The sequence below is a fragment of the Pelobates fuscus genome, chromosome 6 (genome assembly GCF_036172605.1).
Source record: "Pelobates fuscus isolate aPelFus1 chromosome 6, aPelFus1.pri, whole genome shotgun sequence".
Classification (NCBI taxonomy): Eukaryota; Metazoa; Chordata; class Amphibia; order Anura; family Pelobatidae; genus Pelobates; species Pelobates fuscus.
In genome coordinates, this window is record NC_086322.1 from 163,153,272 (window position 1) to 163,160,397 (window position 7,126).

At 55.8% G+C, this 7,126-nt stretch overlaps 1 protein-coding gene across 2 annotated transcripts in view; it reads right to left on the bottom strand.

The window, feature by feature from the left end:
• Window positions 1–6,377, bottom strand: part of ELF2 (E74 like ETS transcription factor 2) — a 102,588-nt gene extending 96,211 nt beyond the window's left edge. Inside the window, exon 1 of one of the 2 annotated variants that reach the window (XM_063460073.1) lies at window positions 6,284–6,377. The gene's annotated coding sequence lies outside the window, so the exon portion shown is untranslated. The remainder of the gene's footprint in view (window positions 1–6,283) is intronic. The other variant, XM_063460074.1, reaches the window with a different exon arrangement.
• Between the last annotated feature and the right edge of the window lie 749 nt (window positions 6,378–7,126).

The window sequence follows — 7,126 nt, forward strand, 5'->3', positions numbered from 1 at the left end:
CTGCCAGTCAGATATTCTGAGCATGAAAATAACCTTAGCTTAATAAAGCAGTTTGAGTGCGTAGATCATACCTCTGCAGTGTCACCTAAATTTTCTGCTAGGAGTTAAATCACTTTGCTTATGCAGCCCTAGCCACACCTCCATGCTGTGACTCAGGCATCTTCCATGAAAAAAAAATAATAAATTTTACAACTCTGTGTAATTAGAAATTTCTTATCACATCAGCAGTGCCCAATTGTGATCCAATAAAATGCTTCTCATAGAGAAACATTTTATTGGACTGGTAGTCGGCTCAGTGTGCACGCATATGCTGTGAGCTAGGTAGAAGAGGTGGATAGGGAAAGATCAAGATTACCCTTAAAGGCATGCTACCTGCAAAGGAGGAGATTACCAAGTCTCTTGCCAGTGTGCTGACAAGAGACATGCATTTCGCACAGAACTGACATTTGGTAGTCTGGAACTGAATTTCAGGCTGCCAAAGTCACATGTGCCAGTGTTGTAACTAGCTCTCGGTACAAAAGTGCAAATATCTTAATATGTGCAGTGTTTCAAACAGAAATGCTGTACCTACAGACTCCCATCGGCATTATTTCTAAAAGCAGAAGCAGTCAGGATGGTTAAAGTAACCCTTACGTAACAAACAAAACAAAAAATGTAATTATTCCTTTCGTTTTCTGTTGTCTTTTAGATTGCACCAAAATGTCCCTATCCTTTCTACACTAGATTGGGAAGTGTGTATACCTAGAGATTGAATATTACCTACCTAAACAGTACAATGGTACTGATATCTAAACTAATATTGTGTACTCACAAATATGCCAAACACGTGACTGGAATAGTAAAAGCCATACAAAACAGTGCTAGTTTGAAGCACTGGACTGACAGTAATGTAAGTTACCTAAGATTAGTAACATGCAAAATATCAATCCAAACTTAACATGCTACAGTGTATAAGGATCTGATAACTAACAAATGAGCACTACTAAGGTTTGTGTCTCAAAAGGATTCCCAACCTATCAATTCAGGTCATAGGGAGCTAGAATGTGCTAAAAGAACAGAAATCTTCTACATGCAGAAAAGGCACTTAAGAATATAGAGTTAAATATTTAGTAAACAGTCAGTTATGGAGAATTTAAATTCAATATTTTAGGCCCCAGTAGCTAAATAAGATGACAATTCTTCGCAGTTAATTTTCCTGCATTGCTATTTAGCATAAAATGTCCAGTTTTCAACAATTCATACTTTAGTGCAGGTATCTGCAACCTTTGGCACTCCAGATGTTTTGGACTGCACCTCCCATGATGCTTTACCAGCATTATGGGTGTAAGCGCATTATGAGGCGGATGTAGTCCACAACATCTGGAGTGCCGAAGGTTGCATATCCCTGCTTTAGTGTATAAACCTCAAATGCATATTAAATTAAATTAAATTACTAACATAGCAATAAAAGAAATACATACACACGCATGCACATTGTGCAACACCTGATATAAAAAGAGATATACAAATACAACGTCCAATAATATGAGTGTGTAATAAGGCATATAAAATAGCAGAGACTGAGCTAGACATGCGGATTGAGGGCTATGATGACTATGTACAGATATTTTCTCAATGCAAACATGCCTAACTCAGGTGAAATAATACTACTATCGGGGGAGGAAGGCAGAGGCTATGACAGCAAAGTTCAGGCCTCCTGCAATGAAGTAAAGTGATTACAGGGCTGTAACCTGCTAAAGTGAAACTGGCCCAGGATTAGCAAACTACTGAGCAATGCCCGCTGTAGCCATGAGACACTGTGCGGCCCCCACCCTCATAGAGCAGGAGGGCAGTGTGTGCCCCCCTCCCCACCCCACCATAGTACAGGAGGGCAGTGTGTCGTCGTCGTCCCCCACCATAGTACAGGAGGGCAGTGTGTGTGTGTGTGTGTGTGTCTCCATGGTACAGGAGGGACGCGTGCGTCCCCCCACCACAGTACAGGACGGCAGCGTGCGTCCCCCCCCCACAGTACAGGACGGCAGCGTGCGCCCCCCCCCACAGTACAGGACGGCAGCGTGCGCCCCCCCCCCACAGTACAGGACGGCAGCGTGCGCCCCCCCCACCCCCATAGTACAGGACGGCAGTGTGCGCCCCCCCCCCATAGTACAGGACGGCAGTGTGTGCCCCCCCCCCCCATAGTACAGGACGGCAGTGTGTGCCCCCCCCATAGTACAGGACGGCAGTGTGTGCCCCCCCTAACATAGTACAGGAGGGCAGTGTGTGCCCCCCCTAACATAGTACAGGAGGGCAGTGTGTGCCCCCCCTAACATAGTACAGGAGGGCAGTGTGTGCCCCCCCTAACATAGTACAGGAGGGCAGTGTGTGCCCCCCCCCTAACATAGTACAGGAGGGCAGTGTGTGCCCCCCCCCTAACATAGTACAGGAGGGCAGTGTGTGCCCCCCCTAACATAGTACAGGAGGGCAGTGTGTGCCCCCCGCCACCATAGTACAGGAGGGCAGTGTGTGCCCCCCGCCACCATAGTACAGGAGGGCAGTGTGTGCCCCCCGCCACCAAAGTACAGGTGGGCAATGTGTGTGCCCCCCGCCACCAAAGTACAGGTGGGCAATGTGTGTGCCCCCCGCCACCATAGTACAGGAGGGCAATGTGTGTGCCCCCCGCCACCATAGTACAGGAGGGCAATGTGTGTGCCCCCCGCCACCATAGTACAGGAGGGCAATGTGTGTGCCCCCCGCCACCATAGTACAGGAGGGCAGTGTGTGCCCCCCGCCACCATAGTACAGGAGGGCAGTGTGTGCCCCCCGCCACCATAGTACAGGAGGGCAGTGTGTGCCCCCCGCCACCATAGTACAGGAGGGCAGTGTGTGCCCCCCGCCACCATAGTACAGGAGGGCAGTGTGTGCCCCCCGCCACCATAGTACAGGAGGGCAGTGTGTGCCCCCCGCCACCATAGTACAGGAGGGCAGTGTGTGCCCCCCGCCACCATAGTACAGGAGGGCAGTGTGTGCCCCCCGCCACCATAGTACAGGAGGGCAGTGTGTGCCCCCCGCCACCATAGTACAGGAGGGCAGTGTGTGCCCCCCGCCACCATAGTACAGGAGGGCAGTGTGTGCCCCCCGCCACCATAGTACAGGAGGGCAGTGTGTGCCCCCCGCCACCATAGTACAGGAGGGCAGTGTGTGCCCCCCGCCACCATAGTACAGGAGGGCAGTGTGTGCCCACCCCGCTATAGTACAGGAGGGCAGTGTGTGCCCTCCCCCTTACCATAGTACAGGAGGGCAGTGTGTGCCCCCCCCTTACCATAGTACAGGAGGGCAGTGTGTGCCCCCCCCCTTACCATAGTACAGGAGGGCAGTGTGTGCGCCCCCCCCACCATAGTACAGGAGGGCAGTGTGTGCCCCCCCCCCCCACCGTAGTACAGGAGGGCAGTGTGTGCCCCCCCCCCCCACCATAGTACAGGAGGGCAGTGTGTGCCCCCCCCCCACCATAGTACAGGACGGCAGTGTGTGCCCCCCCCCGCCACCATAGTACAGGAGGGCAGTGCGTGCCCCCCCCCCACCATAGTACAGGAGGGCAGTGCGTGCCCCCCCCCCACCATAGTACAGGAGGGCAGTGCGTGCCCCCCACCATAGTACAGGAGGGCAGTGTGTGCCCCCCCCCCCACCATAGTACAGGAGGGCAGTGTGTGCCCCCCCCCCACCATAGTACAGGAGGGCAGTGTGTGCCCCCCCCCACCATAGTACAGGAGGGCAGTGTGTGCCCCCCCCCCCCCACCATAGTACAGGAGGGCAGTGTGTGCCCCCCCCCCCACCATAGTACAGGAGGGCAGTGTGTGCCCCCCCCACCATAGTACAGGAGGGCAGTGTGTGCCCCCCCCCACCATAGTACAGGAGGGCAGTGTGTGCCCCCCCCCACCATAGTACAGGAGGGCAGTGTGTGCCCCCCCCCCCCACCATAGTACAGGAGGGCAGTGTGTGCCCCCCCCCACCATAGTACAGGACGGCAGTGTGTGCCCCCCCCCGCCACCATAGTACAGGAGGGCAGTGCGTGCCCCCCCCCCACCATAGTACAGGAGGGCAGTGCGTGCCCCCCCCCACCATAGTACAGGAGGGCAGTGCGTGCCCCCCACCATAGTACAGGAGGGCAGTGTGTGCCCCCCCCCCCCACCATAGTACAGGAGGGCAGTGTGTGCCCCCCCCCACCATAGTACAGGAGGGCAGTGTGTGCCCCCCCCCCACCATAGTACAGGAGGGCAGTGTGTGCCCCCCCCCCCACCATAGTACAGGAGGGCAGTGTGTGCCCCCCCCCCCCCCCACCATAGTACAGGAGGGCAGTGTGTGCCCCCCCCACCATAGTACAGGAGGGCAGTGTGTGCCCCCCCCCACCATAGTACAGGAGGGCAGTGTGTGCCCCCCCCCACCATAGTACAGGAGGGCAGTGTGTGCCCCCCCCACCATAGTACAGGAGGGCAGTGTGTGCCCCCCCCACCATAGTACAGGAGGGCAGTGTGTGCCCCCCCCCCACCATAGTACAGGAGGGCAGTGTGTGCCCCCCCCCCACCATAGTACAGGAGGGCAGTGTGTGCCCCCCCCCACCATAGTACAGGAGGGCAGTGTGTGCCCCCCCCCACCATAGTACAGGAGGGCAGTGTGTGCCCCCCCCCACCATAGTACAGGAGGGCAGTGTGTGCCCCCCCCCCACCATAGTACAGGAGGGCAGTGTGTGCCCCCCCCCCCCACCATAGTACAGGAGGGCAGTGTGTGCCCCCCCCACCATAGTACAGGAGGGCAGTGTGTGCCCCCCCCCCCACTATAGTACAGGAGGGCAGTGTGTGCCCCCCCTCACCATAGTACAGGAGGGCAGAGTGTGCCCCCCACCATAGTACAGGAGGGCAGAGTGTGCCCCCCCACCATAGTACAGGAGGGCAGAGTGTGCCCCCCACCATAGTACAGGAGGGCAGAGTGTGCCCCCCCACCATAGTACAGGAGGGCAGAGTGTGCCCCCCCACCATAGTACAGGAGGGCAGAGTGTGCCCCCCCACCATAGTACAGGAGGGCAGAGTGTGCCCCCCCACCATAGTACAGGAGGGCAGAGTGTGCCCCCCCACCATAGTACAGGAGGGCAGAGTGTGCCCCCCCACCATAGTACAGGAGGGCAGAGTGTGCCCCCCCCACCATAGTACAGGAGGGCAGTGTGTGCCCCCCCCACCATAGTACAGGAGGGCAGTGTGTGCCCCCCCCCCAACCATAGTACAGGAGGGCAGTGTGTGCCCCCCGCCCCCCATAGTACAGGAGGGCAGTGTGTGCCCCCCCCCACCATAGTACAGGAGGGCAGTGTGTGCCCCCCCCCCCCACCATAGTACAGGAGGGCAGTGCGTGCCCCCCCCCCCCACCATAGTACCGGAGGGCAGTGCGTGCCCCCCGCCCCCCCCCCCCACCATAGCACAGGAGGGCAGTGTGTGCCCCCCCCCCACCATAGTACAGGAGGGCAGTGTGTGCCCCCCCCCCACCATAGTACAGGAGGGCAGTGTGTGCCCCCCCCACCATAGTACAGGAGGGCAGTGTGTGCCCCCCCCACCATAGTACAGGAGGGCAGTGTGTGCCCCCCCCACCATAGTACAGGAGGGCAGTGTGTGCCCCCCCCACCATAGTACAGGAGGGCAGTGTGTGCCCCCCCCACCATAGTACAGGAGGGCAGTATGTGTCCCCACCATAGTACAGGAGGGCAGTATGTGTCCCCACCATAGTAAAGGAGGGCAGTATGTGTCCCCACCATAGTAAAGGAGGGCATGCATGGTCCCCCACCCCCACTGAGGCAATGTTTAGGGAGGGATCCCCTCACACTCAATGCTCTCTCCTCCTACCATGCACACTGACTGGGTTTCACAACAAACATGTAGGCCCTGATGACACCCAGCCCCCACCCCAGCTCCTCTCCCGGGTGCAGGATGGTGGCGCCGGACATGCCGGGGTGGGAGCTCTGTCATGGAGGGCTATGTGCGGCCAGGCAGCCCCTATTAATCCTAACCGAGCCTAGCCCGGGACAGCGTGCTCCCTCCTCCCCCTCTCAATACCGGCTCGGTGAGAGCAGCCGGCCCCATCATGGCCGGTGAGTGAGGCCCGGCCTCGGCGTGGGGGGTATCATGCCGCCCGATGAACCCGCGGCCCTGGCTGGGAGGGAGGGAGGGAGCTGCCATCATGTCTGCGGATAGCCCGGGATTCCCCCCAATACCCCGCTCCCCCCGCCGCCTGAGACAGAGTGCCGGCCCGCCGCCGGGGGTCTTACCTTGCAGCCAGAGACCGGCAGGGAGAGGGTCCCGGGGCACCGACCTGGGAGAGGTGGGGGTGGCAGCGGTGACAACACAGAGGGAGGAGGGGGATGACAGACACACTGAGAGAGAGGGAAGGGAAATACAGAGTGAGAGTGTGTCAGAGGGAGGGGAGGGACTATGGCAGCACAGGCAGGGCTGGGAGGCACACAGCCATTATTAGGGAGCTCCCACACACTTGGAGGGAATGGGCACTAAGCAAGGACACACATTGTCTGACTCACAAAATGTTTATTGAACAGAAAAACCGTATAGAAACACATATAGAAAATAAATAACAAAAAAAACTAAACCTCTGCATGGTAGCCTTGCTTTCATTGCAGCAATCTGTTGTATATTTTTCATAATTTGCCCCCATAAAAAGAATAAAAACTGGTCACCTTAGATTTGGGGAGAGTCTGTTTTGGTGCAAATACTGAGAATTTATGTACATTTGCTGGCATAAATTAAATTAATTAATTTTTGCGAATGAGAATTTTATTAGAATTAGTTGAACTGAGTTTGGTGTTTTTTCCGTTTGTAATAAATACATTCTTTACTATATATGGCATTCGGACCATTTCTCTGCTAATTTTTTTTAGTAGACCTGATATTGTTGAGTATGTGTACATTTGGTGCCATTCACTAAATGTAATCTGGGATTGCGTTTCATAAATATCTGTATATATATTTGTAATGTAGATACAAGAAATAGGGGGAAGGGCTGCGCCACAAAACGTCAGTGTATAAAATAGTCCAAGTAAAAAAAGGAAAAGAAAGTCTTATCTGGAACAGGTCCAATAGGGGAAAGTAGGATCTAT